The following is a 17,174-nucleotide window of genomic DNA, read 5'->3' on the forward strand; positions in this document are numbered from 1 at the left end:
TTCCAGAACATTTATAGCATCGAAGTCAGCAAACACTGCAAATCACCCTCTCCTCCCGACGCCCAGGGGCTTGGTCAGCATTTACGAGGACGTCACTAGTTACCTGTCACTGAGGGAAATGACTTCTTTAAACTCTTTGACTTCAATGAGAGGCTTTTTCCCTGGCTGTGGTCCTCCGTCTCAGATGTCTCTTCTGTGAATTTCTGAACTCCTAATCCTCCACTCCTTAAACTGTGAGTTCTTCAGGATTTAGGAGCTGTGCTCTCTCCAGGTGGGAGCTTTGCTCCTCCATTCTTTAACCAGCTTACAAGCCTTTCTCAAGTTCTAAAGTTGCTTATTCAATTTCTTTCTCAGCAACTCCATTTACATGCCCGAGAAGGGACAGCAGTCTCAACATGGACAACTCCGAACTCCTCTCCTGCTGTCTGTTTACCCTCCTGTGATACTGATCATGGTGTTTCCTTGTCCAGGGACCTCCTCTGTCCCCTGTGCCCCCGCACTGAGCAAGCATCACCTACAGACTCGCTAGCTCGCTAGAGCCGGCCCTCCATGGAAGGGTCTCTCCACATCTTTAGCCTCGTCGTTTATCACCTGTACGCCTCCTTCTTAGACCCAAGCTACAATGAGTTGCTCAAAGTCCCTCTCATGTGTCTGCAAAAGAAGGGCAGAGAGAAGTGCTGGCTGCCCCCGAAGCAGAGAAAAGACAGACGGGAAGATGTCTGCCGTCAGAGGAATCATCTAACTTGTTTTGAGAATGCCCTCCGAGCTGGGACAGCTTAAGCCTGCATCCCTGGAGCAACGTAGGAATACTGACGACAAGGTTCCCATTTGCTTTGTCTGGTTTAGGAGCTCTGGGTCTTCAGTGGTCTCCATGTAATAATCAGATGTGAGCATCGCTTGTGCCGTTCGTCTGCCCCCCGCAGGTTCCAAAGCTAGAACTGGGTGGAGGGAAGAGGAAGGACCTCTTACACCCCAGTGCTCTTGTCTGTTATCACCACGCATCTGCTGGGGAATTCCTGCAAAGCCTGTGGTTGGTCTCACCATCTCAGTCACCACTGCCTCAGATGGTGTTGGTCTGCACCCCACAGGCCTGCCAGCTATTTGCTTGCCCAGCCTCAACACTAAAGAAAGACCCCAGAGTCAGTGACAGAAACATCAATGGTTTAATGCTTGGGGGGACCTTACATGTCTGAAGCAAGGTCCTGGGTGACACACCACTGTGTGTGTCAGATGATGGGCAAAATATGGCTCCATCTTTGCTATGGGGGAGTGGTTACCAGTTATTGGGGGAGCTGACAACAGGTTGGCTCACTGGTTACCAGGGAAACCAGCGGAGGATCCCACCCCCTCACCTCTCCTTGGATAAGCTATCATGGTGGAGATATTCTAATCTAAAGATTAGAGCAATCACTAGTTGTGGCCGGGGGCAAGTATGTGGGCATTTACTAAAGAGGGAAGGTCAGTCAGATGAGGAGGGTGTAGGTGAGGCAGGCACTGGCCAAGGAGGGGATGTACTGAGAGCAAGAGAACAGCCATCTTGAATGGCCTGACCACGTGGATGGTTTCACAAGTTCGTTCTCCCCCGCATCCAGCATCCTTGGACGAAGGCTCTTCCTCTTGAACTGACTACTTTGTGACTGACTTAGATGCCATCTCCTTAGACTGTTTGCCCTCTCAGACGTAGCCTCATCATACTCCCCCTCCCCAGCCATTAGCCAGTCCCTTGAGATTTGCCCACTAGCAGCTGGCCTCTCAGACTCCAAAGGAAGTGCTGACTGATCGCGATTTTAATCAACTTCCACCCACTCCTGTGTCCTCTCTTCTCTAAAACATTTTATACACCCTTCTTTCCTCTATTTCTTTCTTCCTTTTTTAGAATTAGGAATGACGCAAAGCTAACTGGAATCAGGCAACTTAAACAAAATATTTATTCTCAGAGACGTGACAACTGAGATATACACTCCAGAACAGGGGATAGAAACTGTTTCACAAAGCTAGATAAGGAACAAATACATCCTCTAGTATGAATTCTTATTTAGTCTCAGCTTATACATATAGCTTCTGTTCCTGTATTCTTCTGAAAATATTGACCTCTGGAATGCCACATAAAAAAATCAATTCAAGTCTTTATTTTACTGATTTATAAATTGCCTCCTTCTCTCTGTGAAACATTGTGATCTGCTGTTTTTCTCAACAATATTTTCAGAATCGAACAATTTTCTAACTACCTTCACTGTGACCACCCACACCACTGTCATCTTTCCCTTGGGTTTTTGTTCTGCCCACCTGATGGATATCCCTGCTTCATGCCTTGAATTTTGGGGGCCAGTCCACACTCTCAGCTCAGAGAGCTGCTTTTCAAATCGAAATCAAATTACGATCATATCACTGATGCTTAAAATTTTATAAAATTTCCTCTCTCACTCAGAGAACCCACCACAGTGCTTACAATGATAGCAGAGTCTGGGATCTCCTGGATACTCACAGTGTTTGCCACTCCTGGGCATTCACAGAATTTGTCACTCCTGGACATTCAGTGACTGTAAATCTCCCCTTCATGCTTCTAACTTATCTCTGTGGCTTTTTTTTTTTTTTACTCTTCTTTTCCTCTTTTTTCTTTTTTAATTAACTATAGTTGATTTACACTGTTGTATTCATTTCAGGTGCACAGCAAAGTGATTCCGCTTTATGCATGTAGATATACATATGTATATATTCTTTTTTATATTCTTTTCCATTATGGTTTATTATAAGATATTGAATATAGTTCCCTGTGCTATACAGTAGGACTTTGTTGTTTATCTATTTTATATACAGTAGTGTGTATCTGTTAATCCCCAAATCTCAATTTTTCCCTGCCCCTCCTCTCCCTGCTTTGGTAACCATAAGTTTGTTTTCTGTGTCTGTGAATCTGTTTCTGTTTTGTAAATAAGTTCATTTGTATCATTCTTTTAGATTCCACATATAAATATCATATGATATTTGTCTTTCTCTTTTTGGCTTACTTCACTTAATATGGTGATCTTCAGGTCCATCCATGTTGCTGCAAATGGCATTATTATATTCTTGTTTATGGCTGAGTAGTATTCCAATGCATAAATGTATATACAACAACTTCTTTATCCAATCTTCTCTTGATGGACATTTAGGTTGTTTCCATGTCTTGGCTGCTGTAGATAGTGCTCCTGTGAAATTGGGGTGCATGTAACTTTTTGAGTTAGAGTTTTCTTCAGATATGCCCATGAGTGGGATGCAGGATAAGATAAATCTATTTTTTAGTTTTTTTAAGGAAACTCCATACTGTTTTCCATAGTAGCTGCATCAATTTACATTCCCATCAGCAGTATAAGAGGGTTAATTTTTATCCACAAAGTTTCCAGCATTTATCATTTGTGGACTTTTTAATGATGGATATTCTGAGTGGTGTGAGGTGATAATTTTGATGTGTGTGTGGTGTGTATGCATGTGTTTTAGCATTTCAAACTGTGCATAAATTCTGGTCAAGAATCCTTTCTTGTGATACATTCTCAGTATGTATCACAGCACCTTATATATAAAAGCAGCTGTGTGAGTGAGCCAATGCTATATAAAAATCTATCATACTAGGGGAGGAAGGTATAGCTCAAGTGGTAGACTGTTTGTTTAGCATGCAAAAGGTTCTAGGTTCAATCCCCACTACCCCCTTCAAGCATAAATAAGCACATAAGCCTAGTTACTACACCCCCTCAAAAAAAGAAAAAGCAAAAACAAAGCCAACAACAAAAAAAATCTGTCATACTAAATCTTATTTTGATAACGTTTGGAAGCAATGAAATTCATGAGCTATTGATCAATTACATTTACAACATAGACGTTATGTGCTGTGGCACAGCCCAGTGTTTTCATGTAATTGCAATATACTTCCTCTTAAGTATAGCTTACTTGTTTTGAGTATATTCATAGATGTCATTTAATGAATTTTATAATTGTTCTATAAGACAGACCAAGTGCTTTAAAAAGTATATGCTTATTTTAAATTTCATATTCATCTTAGAATATAATAAAAGTATACACAAAATCCCAAAAGCAACTGTAATTCAACCACCCTGAGATATTAAGTATTATTATCTGTATTGTATATTCACATATCATTTCTAGGCATACTTGTATTTTCCCACCAAAACAATCATAAAGTAAAATATATTATAACCTGCTTTCAAAATCAGTCTGAAATATTATCTCTTGTGATTAAACGTTCTTTTGTGTAAGATTTTTTTAATGTCTACACTAACTACAATAGCGTGATTAAATGCTTTAAGAATTCTCAGGGTGTGAACAAAGCAATTGCAATTTTTACGGGTGCTTTTTTAATTATTTGTTGCCTTTGAAAGAACTGATGCACTTTCTGTCTTACTTCATGTTAGTTAACAATATGTATATCCTTGAAACAAATCTTTATTTTTAGATAGTTTCTTAATCTTTCACTTCTGTATTTGTGTGTATCGTATTTTTATTTAGTTCACAGAAGAATAATTAGAAGTAGTACTATGACACAAAACAAAACAAAAATTATACACTCTTTAACCCATAAGAGATTGCCATCGTTCCTAAAATATAAACAAATGTATGTATAATGTGAAAAGCAGTACAGAACCATAGATGGTAACGTACCAAATACGTGAAACACACAGCAAATGCTATGTGTATTTGGTGGGGAGGAGAAGAGAGAGAGAAAGAGAGAGAGAGGGAGACCTCTGTGGGCTACAGCAGTCAAGACAGATTTGGGGAAGGACATAGGACTTGGGAAGTGTCTTAAAGAACGAAGAACACACGAACAGATGGAAGGTGCGGGGAGAGGATGCCTGGTCCTGCTGCCCATCAGTTTCACGCAGGAAGTATGTTTGGTGCGTTTAGGGATGTGTAAATTGTATATAATGTGTTTATTTTTTGTTTTAATAACATAACGCTTCTTGTTCTCAAAGGACCTGTTCACTGTAATTGAAAAAGCCACAACTCCCTTAAGTACGCGTTTCTAATCCTCATCTCACGTTGTTCTTCCCTGTATCTTTATGCGTTGTCACTTTCCCCCTGTTGCGGTGACAGAGTTTTGCGTATTCCTTACCTCCAGTCACTCCACCCTCACCTTTGAACCTATTTTCTCCTGCCTCCTTCGAGACCTCCCTTCCTCACGCCTCCAGCCGTACCAGTTTTTCTCTCTTCCTTGCTGACCTAGTCTCTCCTGCTTAACGTTTCTTTCCAGGAGGCCTGTGTCTTTTTAACCTTGATAAACCCAAACTGTGAACTCAAAGCACAGAATTACTGTCTCCAATTCACCACTACCCATTCGCTCAGTAACAGTTTAATACCTGGATTCTTAACCAAAAGACACTCATCTTTAAACAAATATTATCAGATTTCCCGTGTAAAGGAAAAACCCCATCCCAGGAAACTCCCTTTTGAACGGGAAACATTTGGGAGTGGTGTTTATGTTGCTGCCATCTGCCGGTAGCATGTAGTATTACACCACGTGGGACTGACGGGGCAAGGCGAAATATCTATTTCATGCTGGTAAACAGGTTAGCTTCTCAGCTTTTTTTCTTAGCAAACGTGACAGTATACATTAGGTTGGATATAACGCTATCTTCAAATTCCAGAGGCTTATTTTTTTGTATAGGTGGTTTAGTCATAAAATCAATGTACTCCTTTTGGTCTTTAATTCCTTGGTATCTGCATTATTTGACAGGGGGCCACCTATGTCTTCTCAAATCTCCTTTGTCTTTGCTTTCTTCGAGACCGCATCATCCTGGTTTGCCTCTTGTGACTGAAAACTCCCCGAATCCTTAAATGTCTTTATCTTTTTCATGCTTGTAAAATCTACTTTCCAACCTCTACTTTTTCCATCTTCTCAACAGTTAATTAATAATTATTATTATTAATTATTATTCCAATAAATAAAGCCACTCTCTACATGAATGAATCTCAAATCTTATTTCTGATTTGAATTTTTATTCTAATTTCTCATCTTTCTTATTGCATACTCTACAGTTTACTTTGGATGTTGCTCTATTGAACACACTTAGGGTCCCCATATAATTTATCATCCAAACCAATGACATTTTGGAGAAGGAAAACAGTTTCAGTAAGCCTCACTTAATTATTAAGAGGGATAAGTTGGGAGTTCAAGATTTAAAAAAAAAAAAGGAGTTAATTATATCTGGACGACAGGTGTAAACTGGACTGACCCAGGAACCCAGGACATATTGTCAACCTACGTCGTTGACCCCATCAACCAGCCTGCCTTCTGAGTCCTACACACTTCTAATTCAACACAGTACTCCTATAACCGTGGCATTTAATTTACTAGATACAATTATTTGTCTTTTTCAAGGAAAATGACTTTTTCTTTTTCCAAATGCATTGCTTTCATCCTATTAGAGTCTCACGTCCTGAAACACAGATTATGCTGATAGCCTCCCAACTTCCTTTGTAGCTTCTAACCTTCCTTACCGCACTTTGGGGTAGAGATTTCTTGATCATGCTTAGCCTGCCATATTCATTTCTTTATCAGATGTTTGAGGGGAGATGAAAACATTTTTAAATGTTGTCACTAACAAGGGATCAAATTTCAATTTCTCTTCATTTTGTCACTTAAAAAAATATTTGTAATCAGCCCCAAATTCGTCTTTTTGGACTTCTAAAAAATTACATTTATTTGTATTTTTATTATTCTTTCCTCCAATCTATGTTTTGCAGGCCTATTTTTGTTGTACAAACATGGCTTGAGAATTTCTAATTCTATACTTTGCTACATCATCTCGAATTCCTCATGGAAGCTTTCTTGTCCTCTCAACTAAGAGTCATTTCTCTCTTTTCTCAGAATTTCTATGAGGTAAGATATTGTACATCACTTCATAAATGACTGATTTTGTTAATTTCTCAGATCTGAAGCATCTGGGGATCAGTCACAATTTCTAATGTATCTTTGTACTTTTATCTAGTGCTCATTGAATGATTATGCAGATAACAGTCACAAAAAAACAGTGACCTCCACCATCCTGTCAAATTAAATAGAAGTATAAAAAAAATGAGTATTGTGAAAAAGACATTCTGTATTCAGTTATATTGATGCACATTAGATCTGTACGCCACACAAATCCGAGGAGGCTGACCAGAGTTGCACATTAAAAAATTCTCTCTCTGATATTATGAGTGCTCTGATAAATAATTATGTTAATTCAGGAAGTGTGATGGAATATTATAAACAGGACCCAGAGAAAATATTTGCCAGAAAAGCAATCACGTGTTCTGTCAGAAAACAAATATTCAGCAATGCCAAAAACAACAACAGCCCAACATAAAGACAGATTTATTTTGGTGTAACAATTTCTAATCCTTTTGTTCTTTAGTTTCAAAGTCATGTGTCTTGGCAGTGAAGGAACGGTGACAGAAAACTAGCAGCTAAAGTGAGAGCCCCAAATCTAATTTTAGAGCTAGAATTTCATTTGCCTATTCACTGATGTACAGATGCGTTGATACGTTGTAGGAAAAATCAATGGTGCATTTAAAAACTGCATTTCAACTGAAAAACAGAAGGTCATAACCTGGAAGGCAAGATTTATAGTAGCCAAGATTAAGTACTAAGGATGATTTTAAATTTTTCCATTGGCTTAGTGAATAAGAAGCTTTAAATGGTAGTAAGAATATTGTTTCTTGGTAGGAATATTACATCTGATTTCATATGCTTCCATGAACATCTAAATCGGAAATTTAATGCTTCAGTTGACGCAAATTAGAGTACCGTCATTTTGTCACTAAATCCTAAAAATAAAAGGAATAAATAATGCCCTTAAATAAAGGGGATTTGCTAAAATACTACTACCGCAGGGCTTTGAGCAAGACAGTCAGTTTGGCTGAAGGCTATTTCCGTACTTACGTTTGGTGATACTTTTAAGAAAGTGTGGCTATGAATGCCTTCTGTTTTCTTATAACACCAGTCATTGCTGGACGTTGAAAAGACTAAGTAAAACAAATTAAAGTCAGTAACCTAGATCTGAAAGGCATTTGATCTGTTTCATGATTCTTTGAGTTTACCCATCCTTATCAGACAGATAGTCTCCAGTGCAGACAATTCACACAACACTTAATTCATCTTCGTTAGGCAGGTTGAAGCCCCCCCTGGGTTGCCATGCCATGTGTTAGGTCTAAAGGCTGGTGGCTAGGACAGCCTCTGCATTTGCAAAAGCACCTCACCACGCTAGAAGGTGGTATAGAATCAAAGGTGTGACCTGGAGTTTTGAACATATCACATCTAAGAGGGTGATGCTGTGAATTATAAGTAAGATGCACTGTTAAAATTTCTGTTTATGTTTTCCAATCAAATAGGATTTGTAAGCATATGATTGATAGTTTAAAAATGTCCTTAGATCTATTTTTTTTTTTCAAGTAACCATAGCTATGAAAACACTGAATCTAAACACTGCCCTGACATGGGGATCCTTGCCCCATGGTAGATCACCCACGTCTTCCAGAAAGATCTGCCTTTCCAACGTGTGTGTGTGTGTGTGTGTGTGCACGCGCGCGCGTGCACGCGTGTGTAAAGGCCTTAACCCACTCAGTATAATAAAAACCTAAATAACTTGAGGATCTGAAATCGAGGTTATAAATTTGATTTACATTCAAAGTGTTAAGAATAGTTGCTGGCCCATGGCTAGTTGAGAAGCCCTCGAGACCAATATTCAGTCTTTTGGGTTCTTTCTAATCCAGAATCAAGCAGGACATGCTCCTGGCATCAGCCTTTATTTAATTTTTATCTTGCTTAGCACAAAATATTGCTGAACTATTCATCTTTAAAAGTACTGAGAACATGTTTTATTCGTGGATGACTAGAAAAATTCTAGAAACTAAATTTTAGGAAAATGAAATAGCTTGACCATTTGCACTAATTCTTATTTAAAAAAAAAAAAAAAAGTATTCGCTCCATTTGCGATTTGAGTGCCAGGTTTCAGAACGTGACATTCTGAGTTGCTGAAATAGAAGCGCTCACAAACTGGTGTCTGGGAGGGAAGTACAGAGACTTTAAACCACAGCACCGCGATGTATGGCACTGTAATCAAGAAACAAGCCTTGAGACACATTTTCAGTGAGATTCTTTTATGCTATACGCCTCCCGCAGGAGGAGATAAAAGATGCTCCTTACAGAGGAAATGCCATGTGTTTTACATGATTTGACATTGCTAATAATGAGTCAGGTGCCGGCACCAGATGAATTTGTGAAGTGAAACCAGTTTTCTGTAACACGGGATCCAAACACGATCAGGTCAGCACACAGCGATGGATGGTGACGGTAACTTTATAAAGATAATGACTGTTTTATGACAAATAAACTATTCCTTATATTGATACTTAATTTTGTTTTCACCTTAAAATTAAATAATGTGTATAATTCTGTAGAACTTTTCATTGTGTGGTTATATGGAGTCAAAAAAAGTTTCTTTTTATGTGAGTTATTTTATGGGCTTCTCTTGTTCTAATTTGGCTCTCCTAAATCGATTCTTCAGCTCTGGTTCTGAAAATCCTAACCCCAGTGTCTGTGCTCGCATACGTCTGCACAATGAGCTTAAAGGAATTAAGACATGCTTAGTTTATTTTTCAAGGTTTAATTTCTGAATCTGTTTACTATAAATTGAAATTTTTATACTTCAGTAGAAATATATATATATGCATAAAAATAAATAAATAAATAATTGACACAATATAAACTGACTATACTTCAATTAAAATATATATATATATATATTTACACACAAAAAAGTTTTAATTGAAATTTCTTTCCCACCGATACAGGAAAATGGGGCACACAAGAGGATGGAATGTCCCAGGTCTTAGTGGAGTCCTTGGGATGTGCCCTGTCAAGTGAGGGTCCTTGGCTTCGCACAGGAAAGAATTCAAGAGTGAGCTGTAGTTGAGTAAAAGTAGATTTATTCAGAAAGATACATACTTCGTAGACAGAGTGCAGGTGTCTTAGAAGGCAAGAGAGACCAGAGGTGTGGGGTGGTTAGTTTTTATGGCCTTGGTGACTTCATATGCTAACATGTGGGAGGATTATTCCAAGTGTCTTGGGGAAGAGGCTGGGATTCCCAGGAACTGGGCCATCACCCACTTTTTGACCTTTTATGGTCAGCCTCGGAAACTTCATGGCACCTGTGGGTGTGCCATTTACCAGGTTAATGTATTACAGTGAGTGTATAATGAAACTCAAGGTCTACTGGAAGTCAAGTCCCCTGCCATCTTGGTGCTAACTGCTGTGTCATTCCTTGAATGGCTGTGCTCTGCCCTCTTCCCTCCTGTCTCACCAATATGATTTAATTTACAGGAAGGTGACTGTATCTTACCCTTCCTCTATTTTACTGCCTAGAACACATCAGTAACATCATAGACCCTTATAAATATGCAGAGAATGATTGCATTAATATTAATCAATCAAGTTTAACTATCATAATTGCAAATAACAGATCGTACACATTTTTTTTCTAATAATTTTTGCTCTCCCTTCTTCATCAAAGACTGTTCCACACTCAAACAGTGGAGTCTCCCTTTGCTTTCTAAACTCTCTGGCAGTATCTTTTGATCGCATTTCACAGAGAAAATAAAAACGGTTAAAAATGAATCCTGTTATCTACCCTGTACCAAATGCATAAATTCTCTGCATTTTTACCCTTTCTGTCCTTGTCTCTGGGTAAAATTTAAAGACATGCCAATGTTCTATGAAGTGCTAGTCCCTCTTGTGACCTCTAGATTTTCTAACAAATTGACTTCTCAGGGACCTGAATTCGACTAGAAATCTCCTATCTGTCCTCAATCTTTAGTCACTCCTTTATGAAGACCCCAGTATCATTTTTTAGATATGTTTTGGTAGTTACAGTAGTAGAAAACCAAATCAAAACACAAGAAAACACATTTCTCATAGCAAATCCTTCTCTAGCTAGCATCATATTTTCCTGCATAATTTTTCAACCACAATCCAGATATCCCAAAACTTTGAAAACCAAAAGTTTTTTTTTTTTTTAATTTTATTTAGCTGGTCAAAAATCTTCTCAGAATTTAAATGATGAGAGGCAGTTTATAGTCTTATCTAATTTAGCATGAATATTCACATATTCATATATTTCACTCCAGAAAAGTTAATGGAATTTCAAAAACAATATTTGATTTTGGAGTGCTGTTAAGAGGTCAAAGTGGTGTCACTTACAAACAATAGGTGTTTCTTTACCTTTTTTTAATATGAAATATTCAGAATTCCGAACACACCTGAGCCCTAAATTTTCGCATAAGGGACTGTGGACCTGTCTTATCCTGCTTGGCCAAATTTCTCAAGATAGTCTTGTCCCACACTGTTTCCTCTTTATTGACTTCAAGTCACCATTCAGTTCACTCCAGACTTCTCTATCAAAATTATTTTTGCTCAGGTAACTAGTCATTTCCATGTTGATAAACCCAAATGGCATTTTCCATTTCTTTCTTAACTGTTAGCACCATTTGACTTGGTTGATCATCCCCAGCTCTCTGAGATACTCTGCTTTCTCTAGGTTTCCATGACACCCTCCAATCCCTGTGTATTCTTTTCAGTCTGTCAAACAGGCTTCTCCTCTACCCATCCTCTGAAGGTTGGTGGTCCTTATATTTTCTGTATTACTATCTTTCTACATCCTTGAAACATGAGCATTCCATCCCTGCTCATGGCCTGTCAAGTAACGATTCCCAAATGTATATATTCCAACTGTGTAATGTTGTTGCTGTAAGCCTGCACAGCCAGCTCGGTATGCAGAAGGCTCCCCGTGGACGGTATGCATGAATCTCCAACTTTTCTTGCTTCAACTTTAACTCACATTTTCTTCCCTGCATCTTCCCTTGATAAAACAAAGCTTAACTAAAACGACTTCTTTCTCCATTCAGTAATTGAAAAGTGTTTGTTAAGTAATTACTATAAGCCTAGTCATCTTCTCAGCACTGGGAACATATTAGTGGGAGAGATGATTGTGGTCTCTGTCTGCATGGAGAAGACCAGATTTGTTTTTTGGACTAAATTCCATGACTTGTTATATTAGAATTTTCTATGAAAGAAGAATAAGTATCCTCAATATTTGAAATGTCATTGAGAAAACAGACCTACCATATGATCCAGCAATCGCACTCCTGGGCACATACCTGGAAGGAACTGTAATTCAAAAAAAATACATGCATCTCAATGTTCACAGCAGCACTATTTACAACAGCCAAGTCATGGAAGCAACCTAAACATTCATCGACAGATGACTGGATAAACAAGTTGTGGTATGTTTATACAATAGAATACTACTCAGCCATAAAAAAGAATAAAATAATGCCATTTGCAGTAATATGAATGGACCTGGAAATTGTTTTTCTAAGTGAGGTAAGTCAGAAAGAAAAAGAAAAATACCATATGATATCACTCATATGTGAAATCTAAAAAAAAAAAAAAAAAAAAAGACACAAATGAATTTATTTGCAAAACAGAAACAGACTCACAGACAGACATAGAAAACAGACTTATGGTTACGAGGGGTGAAAGGTGGTGGGAAGGGATTAAATTGGGAGTTCAAGATTTGCAGATACTAACTACTATATATAAAATTGATATTTAATAAGTTTCTTCTGTATAGCACAGGGAACTATATTCAATATCTTGTAACTTATAATGAACAAGAATATGAAAAGCAATACATGCATGTGTATGTAGGACTGAGACATGATGCTGTACACCTGAAAATGACACAGCATTGTAAACTGACTCTACTTCAATAAAAAATAAAATAAAATAAAATAATAAGTCATTGAAAGCAGCAAGTTAGAACTTCTGAGAATAATTTTTCTAAAATCTCGTTTGAAAACATGTTAAAGCATTACATTGTTATTTTATGCATAAATCGTTTATTTATTTTTTTAAATTTTTTTGAGAGGGGAGGTAATTAGGTTTACTTATTTATTTATTATTTAGAGGAGGTACTGGGATTGAACCCAGGACCTTGTGCATGTTAAGCATGCAGTCTACAACTTGAGCTATACCCTCCCCCATGAATTGTTTAATTTTAATTAATTCTTAGATTGGTGTGAACCATTTAATTATTCTCTTTCTAGTGATAAGTCCAATTCCTTTTCTCTCATTGAGTTGAAATACATCAAGATGGCCCAAGTTATCATTCAAATTTATAATTTTAGGGATCCTAAGTAATGGCTAGGATTTGGATGATTACAGCATATAGAAAAATGCTGGAAAATATGGGAAAACTTCACTATTTTATACAAAATACAAATTTACTTTTAATTTGTAATAATAATAAAAACGTTCAATTTTTAATGTTCACCATGTGCCAACACTGTAATAACACTTCAAATGCTTTATTCTTTTTAACCCTGATAACAATCTTATAAACCAGGGGCTTTCATTTCACAGATTTGCAAACAGATTTAAGGATGTTAACTAGCTCATCTGAGATCACCGATAGTAAATCCCAAAGCCAGGCTTCAAAACCTTATCTTATGACAAGTCTTAAATGTCACTGTCCATCACTCTTGTATCGATACAAAAAAACAATGACTCAAATCAGGGCACTGATGACGGAAAATTGAGTATTTGCTACCTGTGAGAGCACAGAATTTTATTTCTCTCTCAAAAATGTTATCTAAGTTGAAGAGGTTTGAAATATTGTGAGATGGTTAAAGAACTCAGTAGAGGAACTGCTGTTCAACCTTTATTTGGCTGATTACATGATAATTACCCCTTACCCTTCTCATATAACCAGACAGCCCAAGAAATAACAACTTAGTCAAATGGTAGAAGGAACAATAGACTCTCTTATCCTGAGTCATATTCCCATTTAATTGTTAAAATAAAGAATACCCCTTTTTACTGGCATACGAAGTGACTCCAATGGAAATACCACAAAATACATATTGGTGTGAATTATAGTTTTTACGGAGCATCCAATTTAGATTCTTATAGCTGATGCCATTTACCTGGTTTATTAATTTCAGAACACAGTCATTAATGATTTGAGTCTCTAGCATGCATTCACCACGGCACCAGAGCAAAAAGAAGTACAGCTAACATCAGCAGAAATGTCAGAGATACTAATGTGGCTTTTTGAAACCTCTGTAGTTGCTGACCTAGTTTTAATTGATAGTCTCCGATGCTAAGAGGAGAGGGTTTGTGGCCTGAATAGGAGAAAACTTTCCCTAAAAGCTGTGAAGACAGAATCACTTAAATCCAATGTTCCAGATTTGACTTGCTATGTGAGATAATAAAAAAAAATATATGAGTAAAGACTAATGAAAGGCAATTCAGCATTGACCTTGGATGGTATCCGTCACAGCTGTATGGGACTGGTATTATGTGCCTTTTTAGATGATGGCTTTTGTATAGAAATTATTTTTCCCACCTTTGCATGTGCCTGGGAACTTCTCAATCAGAATCAGGAATCAGCCTAAAAATTACTTTTTGTGGTCTTTTCCTAACCTCCTATGCAAAGTAGCTAAGTGCATTGCTGTTACTCTCTGAAACAGCACCCTATTGTCGGCCACCTAAGCACTTCCCCAATTTTCATCTATTAATTTTTTTATTCATTTGTCTAGTGTGTGTCTCTTCCATTAGAATCTAAATCCATCACTGGCATATAACAGCCCAGTAGTACTATTTGCTAAATAAATGCTATTGGGTAATTATTTACTGGCACTATATGCAGGCTACCTGTGTCCTCAGAACAGGTTCTCATGGTTGAGAAAAAGCAGGCACTCTAAAGCAAATGTCACCATTTTTATAGAGACATTTTCTGTCTGTTATTTCTGATATAAACCTAACCTTTCTGGAGGGCTCTAAAAGATGCTGTTCTATGCTTCCTACTCACCCAAACTATGAGTCATGTAAGCTTAGTTTACCACTGGACTTTCAATTATGTTTTTTCATCAAACGTTTGATTGATTGAATTTATGAATGAGCTTGCTCATGATTCCACGGTATAAACTGTCTCTAAATGAACACACTTAACATTAATAGATCCAAAAATAGATCTTACAAAGTTAAGAAATACTAAAGATACTAGAGGAAACTAAAATCCCCAGCGAAATTCACAGAGGATAAGAAGAAATCCCACTTGGCTGAAATGCTCCAAAACCATTGTTAACATAAAAGCGAAGTTCAGTAAGTTTAATTAAAACAAAGAAAGAAAGAAAACTCTCCACACTAATGTCAGTTTACTCACAGGAAGTAGATCTCACTCGTGGCCGTATCTTTATTACCTTTGATACTCTGATGTGTGAATAAAACATTTTACATAATTATATTTTGGAAAAGCTACCTTTTTGGGGGGAAAAATGATTTTCATCATGCCAAGTTTGTCATACAAAATAAAGTTTATTGTACTCTAAAAAGCACCTTCTTACGGAATACTTTTGGTAAGAGAACATAATAAATGCACAGATTTGCATATGAGGACTCCTCCATTTATCTGGCAAAGTATTTCCTTCCCCAATCTTCCTACAATGTTGTTGAGGATGCTTCAGTAAGTACTTTCCTTTACTTTTTCATGTCCTTAAAAAGGTTGCCAAATGTTGAAGAGAGATCTACTCATCCAAGCTTAATTGCATTTACTGTTTTAAAATTCCAGAGTATCCAAACCACTTTTCTTTTGTGAAGTCCTAATACAAGTGCCAGAGAAATTGAAAAAAAAAAAAAAAAAAAAGAAAAGAAATTGGAGAAGGATGCTAAGTAAGTAGATTTACTATGCTGTTAACCTGATTCTGAAGCTTCTCAACTCAAATGTAATTTGTCCGAGCATCTTTTAATTATTTGAAAAGGTTTATTTAAAAGTGCTTCATTGAACAAGTGTTTTTAGACTTAGTAAAAACACAGTATAAAAACGTAAAAGAATAATATTTCTCAACCTTAAGGAGAACTCATAGAATCTTCAAATTTTGAAATATTAACTGTGTTTAACTTTTTGAACACAAGGAAAGTAAAGTGTTGCATTGTTATCCTAACATCATACTGGATAAAATTGAAATAATAACAAGGTTATCAATTTATTATAGCTTCAATGGAAGACATACATGTTTTGCACTGTATAGCTCAAAACATAAAATATAAAGTTTTAACAATAAAATAAATTTCACAGTACTAAAAAGACATCAGTTTTAAAATATTTTCACTAGTTATTTTTTAATTAACCAGAATTGTAGCTATTTTGCATGCAATATAGTCATAAGCATTATCTAACAGATGTAAAAATATGCTGAAAAAAATAAATTATTCAAACAAAACTTCATCCAGGAATATATTTAAATTTTACCTTCATTTTTGCAACATAGGCTTATACAGTTGGCAAATATCCAATATTTGGCTTTTTATACTTTGCTACACAGTAACCCATTTTCATTTATTCTCCAAAATACAAAATATAGGCTTTAAAAATATCCTAGCTCCAATTGTTTAGATTACTAATGAATAAGCTTAAGAATCTGGAAGACAGACTTGTTGTTCTTTTTTGTCTAAATAATTTAGACAATTTGGTGTGAAATATATTTAAAAAAAAAAAAAGCGGGAGGCTGCTAATATCTTGAAATGGATTACATAGAATGGAAGTCTGCAAACAACCCTAAATCATTGGTCAGTTCTCAAGTCTTCCATTTTTCTTAGCCGTGTAGATCCGATGCAAATGACCTCCTGGATTCCAGTGTGCAGGAGGGAAGATGAGTATGGATGTTTGGTGCTTCTGCAAAACTCTTAAAGCATGTGTTCATTATCTAGTCCCTAGGAACACACAGTTTATATCAGTGGCTAGTAACTTGACCTCAGAGGATGTGTAAATATCCCCTAACTTACTTGCAAAATATTGAGAGATGAGTCAGAGGACTTTTGAGGTAAAGAATGGACATTTTTAATCAGATTACTGAATGGCATCCTCAACTCTCTGAAAAGGGTTGGAAACCAGTAGCAACTAAAAAATAAATCATTTTAAAAATAAGAAAACAACACTTTGTTTTATGAATTTAAAAGCAGCTTGTGTTTACATGCCTACACTTTTTTAAGGTTCTTTGTTCATAAACTCATGGAATCATGGATCAGGAAGACGTCAAGAAAAACTGTAATCAAATATTCCCAAAAATGAATAATAATTTTCCTT

This window comes from Camelus dromedarius, chromosome 1 (assembly GCF_036321535.1).
Source record: "Camelus dromedarius isolate mCamDro1 chromosome 1, mCamDro1.pat, whole genome shotgun sequence".
Lineage (NCBI taxonomy): Eukaryota > Metazoa > Chordata > Mammalia > Artiodactyla > Camelidae > Camelus > Camelus dromedarius.